The 17,758-nt window shown below is 46.5% G+C and overlaps 1 protein-coding gene across 3 annotated transcripts in view; it reads left to right on the plus strand.

Annotated features, from left to right (window-relative positions):
- The first annotated feature begins 14,163 nt into the window (after positions 1-14,163).
- sema4gb (sema domain, immunoglobulin domain (Ig), transmembrane domain (TM) and short cytoplasmic domain, (semaphorin) 4Gb) overlaps positions 14,164-17,758 on the plus strand; it is a 35,237-nt gene continuing 31,642 nt past the window's right edge. Inside the window, exons 1-2 of one of the 3 annotated variants that reach the window (XM_018736454.2) lie at positions 14,164-14,217; positions 14,827-15,054. The gene's annotated coding sequence lies outside the window, so the exon portion shown is untranslated. Of the gene's footprint in view, positions 14,218-14,256; positions 14,605-14,826; positions 15,055-17,758 lie in introns of those variants that run through there. The other 2 variants (XM_029250388.1, XM_029250389.1) reach the window with 2 other exon arrangements.

A 17,758-nucleotide genomic window follows, 5' to 3' on the forward strand; every position in this document is an offset into this window, starting at 1 on the left:
GGAGGGTTATGAAGGATAAAACTCAAGGGGATCAACATGTCAGTGTTTTGAAGTTCCTGGAAATTTTCTTTTCAAGAAGATGTGTGATGTGGACGTATTACGAAACCCTTTCTGCATTAAAGCTAAGATAAAGGGGCCCCCTCGTGGTATTTAACTCACGCCGGATGTGCGTACCTTTACACAATGTAAAACATAAGAAAGTTTGAAAGAAAAAAAATTACAAGGAGTAAATATAATCTTTTTCGCAGCGTCGTGAGACAGACTCCCCTCGCGAGGAGACGCTGGCATACGTTGAGCTCCACTTCCAGCGGCACGAGTACCCTCGGTGACCCACTATCATTAAGGAATGTGATAATAAGAAGGCTATTAAGACTGTTTCTTATTGTGATATTTTTAAGGTCTTGAACTTGATGTAATATTTGGTTATTGGAGTGTTTTATAATTTCTTTTTTTTTTAAAAAAAAAAAAAAAAAATTCCCTCTGGCTAGGTTGACTATTCTGAATTAATGTTCTGGTATTGTGTGTGATTTGTTTCACAATAAAATTTAAAAAAAAACCCTCGGTGACCGCGCGCCCACTTACGAGACTTCCGGTGCGCCGCGAAAGGCGGGAACGTCGGGCACTCCGTGGTTCGTTATATATCTCATGTATTACAGAAATAATTAACAGAGTTAAGTCAACAAAACTGACATCGTCACCGGTTAACTGAATTTTTTTTTTTTTTTTTTTTTTTACTAATTACCAATTACTAATTTATTCGTGACGCAGGGCTACTTGCATTGCTGGATAGTTACGGCCCTGTTTTTGAAGTAAATTTACAAACTGAGGCGGCCCGTTTCTACTCGACTTTTACATTTAACATATTTAATTCAGTATTGTCATTCCTATTGAAATAACATGGGTGCAGAAAAATGACTGTAATTACCGATAACACGAATTTTATTTCTTCCTCACCTCTAAGTTGTAGTGAAGCTGAAAAATTCTCCGTCTGGAAAAATTATTTATAGACAAACTCGAAAATCATTTTAAAACCATGATTAGCAGCTGACATACTTAATCTGAAGCGGCTGGATCGCCATCATAAACTGTTATTACACAATTATTTCACACATATTACAGAAAACAAAGAATTTTTACCTCAGGAAAAAACGGTGAGACAGTAATTTAAACATTTTGGGATGTCTGAAGAAATGCAGTGGATTTTGGTTTTTTCAGACTGCCCTGTATGATCCTATAATCACATTGTATTTCTATTAAGAATCTAATAATAATTTTCTGTCATGTCGTATGGCAGTCCTGGGATTTAATGGCTTCCTGTTTACATTTATTATTATTATTATTATTATTATTTTTATTTTTTAAAGAGCGCTCTTCTCACGCAGTGACACAGAGCGCTTTAACACAGCCATACAGCAAGAAAAATTGATACAGACAAAGAAGACAGTCAACTAATGGCTACCATAATGAAGAACTTATGATAGAGCTATAAGTATACCTACTTGCCACCGGGGAAAAGAACAAAAACTCCCAACTGAAGGTTGAGGGAGAAAAAAAACCTCTGGGGGTCCACGGGCCAGTGGTTGCCCACCCCTCCTGGGCATTCTAGAAAGTAACAATTTGTAAGTCAGTGTTTAACAAGTGATTATAATGTTGGTAAATGGCATCTTGGATCCCCAGGTTATTAAAATGTAAGTGTAAACAGGAATCCATTAAACCCAAGGGCTACTGTTAGATTGTATCTGGAGTTCATTCTTCTTACAATTATTAGCAATATACAGTAAAGAAAAATTATTTGGACCATAATGAAACATGTTATTATGTCCTGTTCTAGTGATCAAAATATATGAACATCCTGCAGAACCACAATGAAATCCATATCAATTTGTCAAATGTTGATTTCTCAAAAATCCTCTTGGAATTAAAATAATTACAGAATTCTGTGATTTTGAAACCTAAAAAAATAAATTAAAAAATAATATTTCAGTGTGCATTGTTAATAATACAGGTAACGGTATTTAATACTCATTTTTGTAAGTTATTTTGATGCTGACAGCATGTCAGTGTTTTGTGTTCAACAATAAAATGTTTCTTTTCTGGTATTTTCTGAATAATTAGAACAGTTTATTACAATACATTTACAGGGTTAATTGTTTCATTTTTTTAAAGCTATTAGATTTTGAAAATTACAAAACTCAAAAATTAGCAATTTTGAAAATTAGCTTGAACCTGCATCATAATGACCAGTACCTTCTGTGTGATCTTTTGCAGTTCACAATTTACTATGGAGAGTACGTTGAGTGCAGCAATGAAGATGTAACGGTATAAAAAGGCTTTTCCTGTGACATCAAAATTGCCTAAAGACAGGACACTGCCCTCTTTTGTACATTGTATATTATTCAGGTACTGTGACTGCGGAGTACTGAGGCTGAAGAGTGCTCCACAGATATATGACGCATCAAGCTTGAAGTTACCGACTCCCTCAGGCGTCCTGGTGCAAAAGATTTTCTGGCGATATGATTATTCAGGATGCAAAGGGTAATCATGAGCCCAAAATCCTGCCGCTCACTTCCACGCGTCAGCTGTTGAGTTCCTTTAACCTGGACCTTTTACCCTGAAGATCAACACATTAGCAAGGGGGCATTTCATGGGCCAGTTCCCTGCCACCCAGACACTCAAGAGGTAGCACTGAAGAGAGGTAACTGAATGTGATTGAGAGGCCCAGCGTAACCTCCCTTTCCTGTGAAGAAATCTGGGACCGCAGGATTGCTTGATGGTCCATCTAGTGGTGTGGAATGGAACCTGGTAAGGGGTAAAGCGGTGAATAACAGTGACAGTGAAGATGAGCCATTTCTTTCCCTGCAAGACATCATGTCCCCTCCGTAGAACCGTCGTTGCTGCCAAAGTGGGGCGCCTCTCAGAGGATGTGACAAACACCTCTCCGGTAAGTCTTACGTCACCTGGACAGAATGTCTAAAGTATCTAAAACATTTACATTTATTCACTTAGCAGACGGTTTTCTCCAAAGCGACTTAAAGTGGATACTGTGTAGTGTTACTATCAGTCCACACACATTATTCACCAAGATGACTTACACTGCTAGATACACTACTTACAACGGGTCACTCATGCATACATCAGTGAAACACACTCTCTCTGTGTCACTCACACGCTGTGGGTGAACCTGAACCATTTACGTCAGAACAATGTTATCTTACTTTTCTTTTCAGTCATCAGCAAACAGAGCCGTACCTTATAATTTCAAAAACACACTTGAATAAATGGTGAAAGAGAAATAACAAAAAAGGAATGTATGACACCAGTGATGCAACACCTGATTTCATCATTAATTAGTAATGTATCATTCATCAAAATGGTTAAATTAGCTAGTAGTGCATATTGGGAAAGTTCGTCTAACCACCAAGAGGTCAACTTGTAGGCCCCTACTACCCTACTCGTAAGCATCTACTGGCATGTCAAAACGTAAATGTCCTTAGTGGCCTGATATTCTGGTGACAGTAATGAGAAATAGTAATAAAATAGTAGCTCCTTCAATCAGATTGACTCATTTTACACAGAGCAAAGGGTCTTAACAAAAATATTTTGGGTGCTGCATAGCAAAGAATCTCTAGGAAGCAGAGATAAATTTAAAATAGCAGGACAGCTGAACTGAGTAATTGAAATGGTGGTATTTTGCAGACACACTGGTGGGATAGATAAACCGTGGTAATGGCGTGGATAATATTTGTTTTTTTTTTTCCTAACAAGCATTTTCCTGTATGACTGTCTTCATTGTTGGGGGAAAGTGCATACGTGTCTTGGCCCCTGGTGGAAAAACACTGGACTTGTTTCTTGTAAAGCATGAGTAATGTCACCAGATGTATTGGGAGTGGGTGGGAAAGGTTGTATTTGTAGCAGCGAAAGAAGTTTTGAGCCCCCTTACCACATGGTAATTGATTCTTCATATATTCTCATGAATCGTCATCATTTTTACATTAAATATGAATTTATTAAACAGCATCTCTTACAAAACATTACAGTGTGACCCTTCAAATAGTGAGGAGAAAGACCCGAAACCTTTGAATCATACTAATGTGAAATTAGCTTAAAACAATCAAACCAGAGATTAGATGTCAGCCCTATGGCAATGTTATTGTGGCTATTGGAAATAATTTTCCTCTGACAGATTTTACTTTGCTTGCTGGCTGTTTTCAAAGGAAGAACAAGACAAGGGAGTTCCTTCATGTCTGCAACGAAGACCTCTTGAAACTGAACAAGTCTGAGGAAGATGACCGATGTGGATGCTTTGTAGGAGCAGGGGTAATGTAAGGCCTCTTAAGGACTGCTGAAAAATCAAAATGTTTAGCACTTCATAGCCAAATGAGATAACTCGCTGGACCATCACATGATGTAGTTACTTATCGTAGGAAAGAGCTTAGAAATAAAACAAGGATACAACAAGGTTATGCAAGCCATGTCAGCACGACCGGCACAGCGAGCCGCACCTGGGAACCAGTCAGGACGGGGGCATGAAAGGCAACGCCAGAACCAAGTCTAACGCGGAACCTTGTTCGCCTCCGTCCTCACGAGACACCTGCGCTACTACCTACCCCGCTCCTCGCCCGGTTTCCCTGTTCCCTGTTCCTTGTTCCCCAATCCCAGTTCCCGTCTACCTACTTGGCTTCCCGGTTCACCGACTCCGTGCCTCCCTACCGACTTCGCTTCTTGGATCACCCCTCTGAACGACGTATGCCCCTCGGTGACCTTTGCCTGTCTGCGACAACGTATGTGGATTTCCCTAAAAAACGTCCTGTTCGTCTTGCACTTTGGTCCATCCTTGCTAAACCGAATACGGAACATGGCAATGCATATATTCAGTGACTGGTAAAAATAAAGAACAAAATGTAAAAAAAAAAAAGTTTAATGAATTGAATTTATCTCCATTTGCTGATGCATATATTTACTAGTGTTTTTCTACAGGTAAATATTCTGGCTGTTAGAATTGATAAATCTGACCCCACAACAAAAATATTCGGTCTGAATCCTACTAATTTTATTTGAAGTGGTGTTTTTATAGGAGGTGAAACAGGCATGCTTCATTATTGTCAGATAGAATAGACAACAAACATTAGGTATTAAAATAGTTAATAGGGACTGAGTTCCCAATTAAACATGCCATTAAAAATGTTTGGTAAATCTTTTTTCAGTCAAATACAAAAAAGGAAAATACAAAAGGACCTTAAATTGCAATATTAAAAACTAATTTAAAAATATGTAGTAAATATGTAATTTTATTTTTTTTTATTTGTATAGTGAATTGAATGCACTGAGATGGTAATTTTTCAATTAAATTTCAGTTGTCATGATCATAACATCAAATCAATGTTCATGTGAATATCACTGACATATTGAATTGAATATCATTGTCTTTCCAAACTAACATGGAGGAATCTGCTAAAATTCCAAAAACCAAAACGTACAAGTCTCATATGGACATGCAGCAAGATTCAGAGCTGTAACTGATGGCAAAAGCACATCTATAGTGTGTTTATGTCATGTTCACCAGGGTGATGCAGACCGAAGTACGATTGCATGCTGTTGTTCTATACAGAATCGACAGACAGAATGTGTTGTTGTCGTAGCGAGGGCCACCGATGAGCAGACGTCAATACCGGAAGAATCCGAAGCCGATGAACGGATGGCTCAATGAGGTTCCGCGACTTGGTCCGGTGCCGTCCTTTTATGCTCCCTCTCCATGATCATCCACAGGTGCGCTGAGTTGCACCGAGGTTGTGGGTGTGGCAGCTTACATTTGCATTGTATTGTGATTCATTGCGCTGAATATTTTGTGCGTAATAAATATGTTGGTTACTGTGTTAGTGAAAGAGGAAAAATTTATCTCCATTATCCATGTGGCAAGTTTTTGAGGTAAAACAGAACAAAGCATGAAAAAGTTTGATGAAATGTGAATATTTTCTGAAGATAATACTGTATGAACAGAGGCACACTCACAGGCAGATTAACATGACATGCATGTGCCTGGATATATGCAGTGACACAAAGACAAGTAGATGAAACACCAGCACACACTCTTACATTCATTTACTCAGCAGATGCTTTTCTCCAAAGCAACTTCCAGTGAACTCTATGTAGTGTTACCAGCCCACACACTTTATTCACTAAGGTGACTTACACTGCTAGATACGCTACTTACAATGGGTCACTCGTCCATACATCAGTGGAACACACACACTCTCTGTCACTCACACACTGTGGACGAACCTTAGGTCCTTCGTTCCATAGAGGCCATCGCCTTTTTTTGGATCCATGGAAGCTGGTGAGGTATATTCAGGGCATCGACACAACAACAGCTCGGTGTGCTCAGAGGGCCAATGCCTACTGCAACAATACTTTTCCAAGGGGTGTCTTTGTCACAGGACAGTGAGCGAATGTGTCCACCACCACACTACTTACTACACTTTGCACTCTTTTCTGCACTCACCTGCATGGTGCATCTGTTTAGCAGTGAACCAGAGGAGAGGGCTTGAGGTGTGGATCCCCAGTGTGTGTGATGTGTCGCTCATCTTCTTCAACATGGGATTCTCTTCCACCACCCTGTTTCTTAAGGGGATCCTCCAACCTCTGTTGTCTGAAAGTACCTTTATGTGAGTAGCTCCCCCTGTGGGCTATGTGGGGGGACTGCACTTTTTCAGCAAAAGTCGTTATAGTGGGAGAAGCTTATTCCATCCATCCATCCATCTTCCTCCGCTTTTATCCGGGGCCGGGTCGCGGGGGCAGCAGTCCGAGCAGAGTCCTCCAGACTTCCCTCTCCCTGCACACCTCCTCCAGTTCCTCTGGGGGAACCCCAAGGCGTTCCCAGGCCAGCCGGGAGACATAGTCTCTCCAACGTGTCCTGGGTCTGCCCCGAGGCCTCCTCCCAGTGGGACAAGCCCAGAACACCTCCCCAGGGAGGCGTCCAGGAGGCATCCGGAACAGATGCCCAAGCCACCTCAACTGGCTCCTCTCGATGCGGAGGAGCAGCGGCTCTACTCCGAGCTCCTCCCGGGTGACTGAGCTCCTCACCCTATCCCTAAGGGTGCGCCCAGCCACTCTGCGGAGGAAACTCATTTCTGCCGCTTGTATCCGCGATCTCATTCTTTCGGTCATGATCCAGAGTTCATGACCATAGGTGAGGGTAGGAACGTAGATCGACCGGTAAATTGAGAGCTTCGCCTTACGACTCAGCTCCCTCTTCACCACAACAGACCGGTACAATGACCGCACTACTGCGGACGCCGCACCGATCCGTCTGTCAACCTGCCGCTCCATTTTTCCCTCACTCGTGAACAAGACCCCGAGATACTTAAACTCCTCCACTTGAGGGAGCAACTCCCCCCTAACCCGGAGGGGGCAATCCACCTTTTTCCGACTGAGAACCATGGCCTCGGATTTGGAGGTGCTGATTCTCATCCCCGCCGCTTCGCACTCGGCTGCAAACCTCCCCAGTGCACGCTGCAAGTCTTGACTTGATGAAGCCAACAGGACCACATCGTCCGCAAAAAGCAGAGACGAGATCTCGCGGCCACCAAAACAGACACCCTCCGTTCCCTGACTGCGCCTAGAAATTCTGTCCATAAAGATAATGAACAGAATCGGTGACAAAGGGCAGCCCTGGCGGAGTCCAACATGCACCGGGAACAGGTCTGACTTACTGCCGGCAATGCGAACCAAGCTCCTGCTCCGGTCATACAGGGAACGAACAGCCCGTAGCAACAAGCCCCGAACCCCATAATCCCGAAGTACCCCCCACAGGATGCCACGAGGGACACGGTCGAATGTCTTCTCCAGGTCCACAAAACACATGTGGACTGGTTGGGCAAACTCCCACGAACCCTCCAGCACCCTAGTGAGGGTATAGAGCTGGTCCAGTGTTCCACGGCCAGGGCGAAAACCGCATTGCTCCTCCTGAATCCGAGGTTCGACTATCGGTCGGATTCTCCTTTCCAGTACCCTGGCATAGACTTTCCCAGGGAGGCTAAGGAGTGTGATCCCCCTGTAGTTGGAACACAATCTCCGGTCCCCCTTCTTAAAAAGAGGGACCACCACCCCGGTCTGCCAGTCCAGAGGCACCGTTCCTGAACTCCACGCGATGCTGCAGAGGCGTGTCAGCCAAGACAGCCCCACAACATCCAGAGACTTGAGAAACTCGGGGCGGATCTCATCCACCCCCGGAGCCTTGCCACCGAGGAGTTTTTTGACTACCTCAGCAACTTCAGCCAGGGTAATGGACGAGTCCCCCTCCAAGTCCCCAGCCTCAGCTTCCTCTACGGATGGCGTGTCGGAGGGATTGAGGAGATCCTCAAAGTACTCCTTCCACCGCCCGAGAACATCCTCAGCTGAGGTTAGCAGCGCACCACTTCCACTGTAAACAGTGTTCGTGGAACACCGCTTCCCCCCTCTGAGTCGCCGGACAGTTTGCCAGAATCTCTTTGAGGCCGACCGAAAGTCTTCCTCCATGGCCTCACCGAACTCCTCCCAAGCCCGAGTTTTTGCCGCGGCGACTGCCAGAGCCGCGCTCCGTTTGGCCCGTCGGTACCTGTCAGCTGCTTCAGGAGTCCCATGAGCCAGCCAGGCCCAATAGAACTCCTTCTTCAGCTTGACGGCATCCCTTACTTCCGGTGTCCACCACCGTGTTCGGGGATTGCCGCCGCGACAGGCGCCAGAGACCTTATGGCCGCAGCTCCGAACCGCCGCCCCGACAATGGAGGCACGGAACATAGTCCATTCAGACTCAATGTCCCCCACCTCCCTCGGGACCTGGTTGAAGCTCTGTCGGAGGTGGGAGTTGAAGACCTCTCTGACAGGGGCCTCCGCCAAACGTTCCCAACAGACCCTCACTATGCGTTTGGGCCTGCCAGGTCTGTTCAGCTTTTTCCCCCGCCATCGAATCCAACTCACCACCAGGTGGTGATCAGTTGACAGCTCAGCCCCTCTCTTCACCCGAGTGTCCAAGACATATGGCCGAAGGTCAGAAGAAACGACTACAAAGTCGATCATCGACCTCCGACCTAGGGTGTCCTGGTGCCAAGTGCACTGATGGACACCCTTATGCATGAACATGGTGTTCGTTATGGATAAACCGCGACTAGCACAGAAATCCAATAACAACTCACCGCTCGGGTTCAGATCAGGGAGGCCGTTCCTCCCAATCACGCCCCTCCAGGTATCACTGTCGCTGCCCACGTGGGCGTTAAAGTCCCCCAGTAGAACGACAGAGTCCCCAGTGGGAGCGCTTTCCAGCACGCCCCCCAGGGACTCTAAAAAGGCCGGGTACTCTACACTGCCGCTAGGCGCATAAGCACAAACGACAGTGAGAGACCGTTCCCTGACCCGAAGGCGTAGGGAGACGACCCTCTCATTCACCGGGGTAGACTCCAACACATGGCGGCTGAACTGGGGGGCTATTAATAAGCCCACACCCGCCCGCCGCCTCTCACCTTGGGCAACGCCAGAATAGTGGGAGTCCACCCTTGATCAAGAAGAGTGGTTCCAGAACCCAAGCTGTGAGTGGAAGTGAGCCCGACTATATCTAGACGGTATCTCTCAACTTCCCGCACCAGCTCAGGCTCCTTCCCCGCCAGTGAGGTGACATTCCAAGTCCCAAAAACCAGAGTTGGCGCCCGAGGTTTGGGTTGGCCGGGCACTCGGCCCCGACCACCACCCAAATCACAATGCACCGGCCCCTTACGGTTTCTCCGGCAGGTGGTGAGCCCACCGAAGAGCGGCTCCACGTCGTGGCTTCGGGCTGAGCCCGGCCAGGCCCCGTGGGCATAGACCTGGCCACCAGGCGCTCGCATGCGAGCCCCCCCCCCCAGGCCTGGTTCCAGGGTGGGGCCCCGGTGACCCCATACCGGGCGGGGTAAACGAAAGCCTTGATTTTTCCGTCATAAGGGGTTTTTGAACCGCGCTTTGTCTCGTCTGTCATCCAGGACCTGTCTGCCATGGGAGACCCTACCAGGGGCATATAGCCCCAGACAACATAGCTCCTGGACTCATTCAGGCACTCAAACCCCTCCACCACGGTAAGGTGGCGGTTCACGGAGGAGGGAGAAGCTTATTGTGTTTTATTGTGTTTAATTCAGGAATATTTAGTATTGAAATTTGTGTAAGGGTCTATCTTTCACATGCTGAACTACTTTGTAGCTCTCACGTTAAAGAATATTATTATTAACACATCTTTACGTGGGACTTAACAAAGACCGCCATCCTGGGTCAAGATGGATAATTTTTCTGACCCACCTGCTTATGCCTTGACCCTTCCTGCAGAGATCTTGTGGTCAACCATGCTCTGCCTTTGATTGCAATCACACACTTGCTGGAGAACAGTACTTTTACAGATCACACCTTGCAGAATATGGTCAAGATGACTGAGGTTCCACTGTCTGAAGCAGAGTTGTGCGCTCACCGTGAGTCTTTAGGAGTTATCAAAACTGAACTTAGTTATAATGACATTCATTGGTCATTTTATTAGATCAGGAACTCAAGAAATCACTGGACATCTGCGTGTGTTTGTGTGTCTGTGGGAATCTGAGTACCTGTGTGTCTCCATTTGCATCCCAGTAGCTGGTACTGTGCACACTGCTCTGCCCCAAGGCCTACAGCGGCCAGGATCTGCTGCTGCTGCTGGACACGAGTCGCCAGCTCAGCCCGGACACGCGCCTACGGACGCTGCCCACGGAGGAATTTTAGCAGCTGGTGCACATCCTTGTCCACAACGTGAGGGAATGGGACACTCAGGCAAGGAGGGTCCCAACACACGCTACAGTTTCAGACTCACTCCTGTCATTGTGGAGGTGTTCCAGTAACTCATGTGTACCCTAGTCAGTGGTGTGTCAACTTTGTTCTTTAGCTGCCTGACATGTGCCCGATTCTAGTTGACCTGACTGATCATCCCTACAGTCTGCGCTGGCTTCTTGACTTGCTGCCTCATAACCAGCACAGAAGGTCAGTGAAGAAAACAAGAGGGATTTGAAAACACTCATAGTGGTGGTAATTAGTCCCCAGATGGTGCCGATTATCTACATTCATCGCTCAGACATGATACCAGCTGCACTGGTGTGAAACTTGAAAAAGAAAGACTGAATTGGTTGCAGCCTTTTATTAGCAGCTACATTTCTTTAAAGTCTGTACGTTGGTGTTACTTTGGGAGGAGAGTAATTGTCCATCTTTGTTTAACAGGAAACTCAGACAGCAGTTCAGCATGTCAGTTATTTACAAAATTCTAGTTGGCTGTTGCACCTACAGACCTGCATGTGATATTTTTCAAGTGAATATGGCAGCACACCAGGTCAGTAGAAGTGGGCCACTGCTCAGTTTCACTTAAAAGCAAACTGTACGATTTGTCATTATACAAGGAAGCATAATAATGTGCAGTGGTTTAAAAGCGTGTTTCTTAAATGTAGGAAAGAGAGATACAGCTTCTGGGTGATCATCCGTAATCAATAACCACTTGTGTACTGTAAAGTTATAGTGGTCTGGAGCCCGTCCTAGAAGCATAGGGTGTGAGGTAGAGTACTTCAACAAGGAGACACCACCCCATAGTTGGGCAAGTTACTCTCTCGCACACACACACAGGCTGAAGTCGTTTGTCCTGAGTGGGGTTGGGGCACATCGGAGCCTAACTTGGCTATGCAGTGCGCGGTGCTGGAGGGGGAGGGGACACACCTAGGACGGGATGCCAGTCCGTTGCAAGGCAGCCCGAGCAAGACTTGAACCCCAGACCCACCAGAGAGCAGGACCCGGCCAAACCCGCTGCGCCACCACACCCCCTCCAATCAATTCGAAGCGACCAATTCATGCGAAACACGTCACTGGATTCTGGAAAGAAACCCACACAAACAGCTTGCAAGCTCCACACAAACTTAGCTGGATTCACGTCCAAGTCTGAACCTATGGCCCAGGCGCTGCGAGGCACCATCGCTTTCTACTGCAGCACTATGCCGCCACGTAAATGAACTTCTGCCACTTAAGGTGGCAAGTCCTGTAGTCTTTAAAGGCATTGACTTGTAACTTAAAAGTTGTGGGTTTGACTCTTGTTATATCTTCTTCGAAATATACCACTGCAGGACGTATCTAAGTACTCTGCTGGTAAATTTAGCCACTTTGAGCCTTGACCATTTTTGTTGTGTCCACAATTCTTAATAGTATTCTTTTTCTTAGGCCTTTTACATCTGCTCCAGCCTGCTGGTGTTCACCAGCAAAGTCACAAATTTTGAGTCTCTTCTTTCTAACTAGAAGGTAGATCATATGATTTTTCTTTTTGGAAACTGCCACAGTCATATCAACCACCACAATTATGAGTCACGAAGGAGGGCCATCCTTGACCAGAAGTAATAAAACAGAGCTTTTATCGTTTTGCTGTCACTGGGGCCGTACTCACATTTTTAATAATATTTAAGGCTGAATCTCTAAACTCAGCTGACTTCTGCTCAGTACTGGTTCTTTCAGCTTCTTTGTGTGTTTGAATTCCACGGGTGACACAGATTCGTTGTTGATGGCAATTCTCGAGCCAGAGATACAGAAACAATGGCTGCCCTTTAGGCCAGAATAACAGGAGCTTGCTCCGCCAAACGGCAACATGGAAACCTCTGCCAAGACGAGTGAAAAGAAAAGGCCTCTGGGACAGGTCCTTTTCATTAAGGGCAACAGCAATTTCATTGCAAAAGAATAATTATGCGTCAGACAGGATTCCTTGGTTCCGGGGTGGGACCTTAAATGATGAGCATTTGTTTGGTACTATTGTGTTTTCTGTATAGGGACAACAAGCAGTGAATGTGTTTTTATTAGATTCAAACAATATGATGTATTCATGCAGCTAGTTAATGGTTACTCCTTTTTTAAGTGCTGCAGTAACACTAGTAACATCTCTTCAGACATTTGCACCCGGCCTGTTAGGTCCCTGCACTTATTGCTTTTCTACCAGATCCATGGAGTAGAGCTGGACATTTCTGTCTTTCTTCATACATGATTAATTGTTTCGTTTGCGCTCGTCCTTCTATTCAGACAGTCAGCGCTTGGCCTCAGCATTGGTGTTCTCACACAGCATTTTTATGGTTATTGTCATTATCTCTTCTGTTACTCATAATACCATTCACAGACCGAGCTACTTGCACTCTGTGCAAAGGAGAAGCACATCACCTGTGACATCAGGGAGAGTGGGAAGTGGCTCTATAGGAGACAGGTGGGCCACTGGGCCCGTCTCCTCTTGAGCTCTATTTCCGCTGAGATGGCGCAGGCCTTTGAAGCTCATTGTCCTCTTCCTCCTTCCCTTTGGTTGGCTCCAGTTCTGCAGGTGATGGAACTGGTCACCAGGATCTACACCAGGTGGCAGCTGCAACCTCACAAGTCCATGCACCCGGAGGTACTGTTTTTTGTTTGCTTCGAGTTGCAAAAATTCCTTTTTTTTCCTGACATTGTAAAAGTATTTTCTGGGTAGTGTAACACACACACACATTTTCAGAACCGCTTGTCCCATACAGGGTCACAGGAGCCTAACCCGGCAACTCAGGGCATAAGGCTGAAGGGGGAGGGGACACACCCAGGACGGGACGCCAGTCCGTCGCAAAGCACCCCAAGCGGGACTCGAACCCCAGACCCACCGAAGAGCAGGACTGTGGGCCAACCCACTGCGCCACCGCACCCCCTGGTAGTATAACACTTATGCTTTTTAGCAAATTTATGCAACTGCCATGTCGGTAAGGGAATCATTATTACTCCTTTGAGTAAGGTCATAATAAATACCAAGGCGAACGTACTGCCTTCTCTTTACAACCAGGGACCTTCATGCTTCCTTTGTCTATTTTGATACTTGTGAGCACTTGTGCCACTAGGAGACGCACTTGTTTAATTTTACTAACCCCCCCCCCCCCCTACACACACACACACACACACACACACACACACACACACACCCCAGGCTGGACTGTACTGTATAATTACTGGCAGCCTCTGCCTGAGGACCTGATGACTGAGGAAGAGGCGCCTGGCCCGAGGACACCTCCACCCCCAAAGAACGAGTTTACCCAGATTACAAAGGAGAAATCACACGTGGCATCTGCTCTTAATCGACTGTAACGAGACTGTTTATAAGGAAAGGATCTGTGCAGATAACATTGCAAACCAAGTGAAATAAACAGCCGGAGTGATTTCCGAAGTAGGGAGGTATTAGTGTTGGTGGACTTCGTTGTCCATATTGACATCTCCAGCACTTGTGACTGGCCGTGTCATTCCCTGTCATGGTGTAAATAGTTGTTGCCTTGTACGGCTTCTTGTGTGATAGAAGTGTTTTTTGTGACACGTGTCACTCAGGAAGCGGTGTGTTTAGACAAGCGCACACATCTGTGGACAGAAGTGCGGAATTTGGACCCGGGTCCGGGGTGGAGGGCTGGGGGTGGTGTGCTTATCTCGCAACCTTCCAGAAAACAGCGCAACTTATTAAACATTTACCACGCAGCAACTCAAAGAATGCCTCCCGCTTTCCTCCGACACACTTGCTGTAAAATGTATTTACGCTCATGTGCGTTTCAGTGCCCTGAACGTGTGTTTCACGTATGTATGTTTCGTGCACAAAAGTATTAGTATTATTATTGATGATAATAATAATAATAAACATTTGCTCGAGACTAAGGTGTAGAAAAGTGCTCTTCGCGATAAAAAAAGTGTGATGAATGGATGGAGTGTGTCTTGCGGGAGTTGCGGCGGTTAGGGACGTGCTGACAGATGAGATGATGATAGGATGTTGGGTTTTGTGTGTGTGTGTGTGTGTTGTAGTGATGAAGAGGCGTCACCGCCTGGGAGAGAAGTGTCTTGCTGGAAAAGCGCACACACACCGGAGAGGCAAACACACGCTGGACGACAGCAATTCTGAGAGAGCCGTGTTCGCTGCGAACCGGACTGCAGCACGAGAAGAAGAACACGCTCGCTAATAACTCCCGATCGGTGCGGATCCGATCGCTCAGCGCGCGCCTCTGGGACTGTGCGCGTCCCCGCGGCGATCAGGTAAGGAGACGAGCCTCCCTCACCTTTTTTCTGTCCCCAGCCAGGAGCCCTGTGTTGAATCAATGTGGAAACCGGGGCAGCTCGCAGGTGCGGGCCACGCGCGATTCGTTAGCGGAACGATGCGGGACACCATGTGCCATCATGTGCCCATGATCTACTACATGTCCACGGTGTGTTCGATCCGTGATGCCCCCGAGATGTTGCCAATACGTCCGCGAGGCTGGACAAAGCTCTCAGGTGTTGCCGCGCGTTCCCCGGTCCGGTGCCACCCACGCGTGTCCTTCCACCTGTCCTCCAGGGATGTGTAGCCCGCACTTTTCCTGGGGAACAATTCGGCGCGGCGCGTGAACGGAACCGCGTGCAGACGGACTCGCGAGGCATCGCCGTGTTTGTCTGTGTGTTTGCGTGTGCGTGTCGGGGGGCATTGTCCGCAGTGCTGTCAGGGCGTCCCTCCTTGTTCCTCCTTGTTCCACAGAGAAATACTGCGAGGACCGGGCGAGGAACAGGCTCGTCTCATTGGTTTGACCGCGCAAAAAATGCGCACTTTTCTCTCTGCAACGAGACAAAAAAGCTCCGTTTTTGCTGCAGCGTTTTCTGTGAAACACACATAAAAAGACGCGCGTGTTTAAATAAAGCGACTTAACGATAATCCGAAAAGAATCGAATAACTTTAAAAAATAACTGATAAAATTACTGCTTAAAAATAATCATGTTTGGAAATAATGAAAAGCACGAAACCTGCGAAAATGCAGGATATTATTAATACTGTAATAAAATGTGAAGGTTGATAAATTAAAACAGCGCTAAGAGAAAACGCGTTACTTCGCGTGTCTCCGAAGCGACTGGAAGCGGCGCGGTGCCGTTTCCACGCGTGACGCGGACACTCTCTCGGGGGCTAGTCTTTGGGCACACGGTCCCCTCGCTGTCATTAAGGTGTCGTTAGAGTGTGACCAGGTACACTGACTGTGCCGTTTTACTAGCAGCGGTTTGCACTGCGGTGTTGCTACATGAATGGGGTGGAGGAAGTTGTTCCCACGTGCTCCTGCCTGGGTCCTGGGATCCTTCTGCTGATGTTCAGCTGGAACACTGGGACTCTGGACGAGTTTGCGGTGAGCGAAGGCTCTAAAGCATTGCACCAGAGGTCCCACGCTCGATCCAGCAAGATGCCCTTGCAGGCATGAGGGTCAATGCTGCGTCGCAGCCGAGCATGGCGCGGTCGCCCTGTGGTTGTCAGGGAGAATCCAGGGCTTCAGTGCTCACCAGCTCACACGCATCTTCCCAACTCGCAGCCCATTCGCACCCCAAGGTTTGCACGGAAACAGTCAGGTGCCTTCGAGGTTCGACAGCACTTGGGGCCCTTGTAAGGACGTGGAAAAACCGATTTGCTCAATTTGTTTGTTTTTTTTTTTCCTTCTCTAGTACCAAGAGCTGCGGTTCTTTACTTCCCATGTTTGTAATTCTTGGAGATCCAAATATAATTTGATTCTGTTTGACATTTATAGGCAGGCCCCATTAATGTGAGTCCGTCACTATTCATTCTTAATAAGACCGTAGACTGAAGCGGCAGCAGTACTCCCTGATGACACTGTGCCATTTGTTCCAGGGCTTCTTGGTTCTGGCGGTACTGTACGTTCACGGCACCATCGGAGCTCGGTGTAAAAGGCCCGTGTGTTACGTATGACCCCGATTCTGCACCGTTAAATGGACTTCCTGTAGCCTGTGCATCAGCGTTGCACGAGACTGTCACTGTTTCACTATCAATGTGGCCGCTGTCGTCTATGACAGGGCTCCTTCAGCTTGTGCATCCAGGCTGCAAGTGTTTTACACATAACTGCCTCCATTACAGTCACTGTCTATACGGTTAAAAATGGACAAATGTTTCACTTTTGTCTTCTTTGAACTTCAATTTTGTAGATGCTTTTTTTCCACTTATTCTTTTATTTTTTGTATCATCAGTTATGTGAGAACAGGTTTAAAGTCACATGTAAGGGCAGAAATTGGAGAATAAATTCTCCAACTCCACCACAAAGATAGACTTTAATTACAGCTTATTTAGTTTTTTGCCTAATAAAACAGTCATTTTAATTGCAGTATAGTACTATAACAAGAAATGGTGGAGAAATGTGTAACACATACGCAGGATTGCCATCCTCCCTAATTCCATTTAATTTTCTCAGTGTTCCGGAGAGTTAATGGAAAAGAGTGGCAGTGAACACTCGTCATTCCCAAAGGCTGTCAACAAGAAGGGAAAGAGACCCGATGCTCAAATCCAAGGATTTTCGATGACGCACTTCCCCGTAGGGGCGAGAGCCAGCTTTCTGACCTTCTCTTCCAGCTTGACGCAACACACACGTAGAGTCAAACCCACGTGTCCTATTAACATCGTACGATGCAGAGAAGCCCTGGACTCTTAATGTAAATCTCCTTGGGGTGACATTGGAGATGTCAGCACTCATGATAGTTGCTTCAAAACTGTAACGTGGGAGTCTAATTAAAGTGGATCCGCTGAAAAGGCTTGAAATGTGAAACACAACCACACCCGTGCTTGTGGATATGATACCTATTGAAGGTGACACTCACATTCTCATGTTTCAGAGTAAAAAGAGGATCACAGTCCTTGTTTGCACTCGCTCTGAACACAGACCATTCAGTGACCTCCACAGTCAGACTGTACAAGCTGACCTCAGTACTTTTTAAAAACATT

Source organism: Scleropages formosus, chromosome 3 (genome assembly GCF_900964775.1).
Source record: "Scleropages formosus chromosome 3, fSclFor1.1, whole genome shotgun sequence".
Taxonomy (NCBI): Eukaryota; Metazoa; Chordata; class Actinopteri; order Osteoglossiformes; family Osteoglossidae; genus Scleropages; species Scleropages formosus.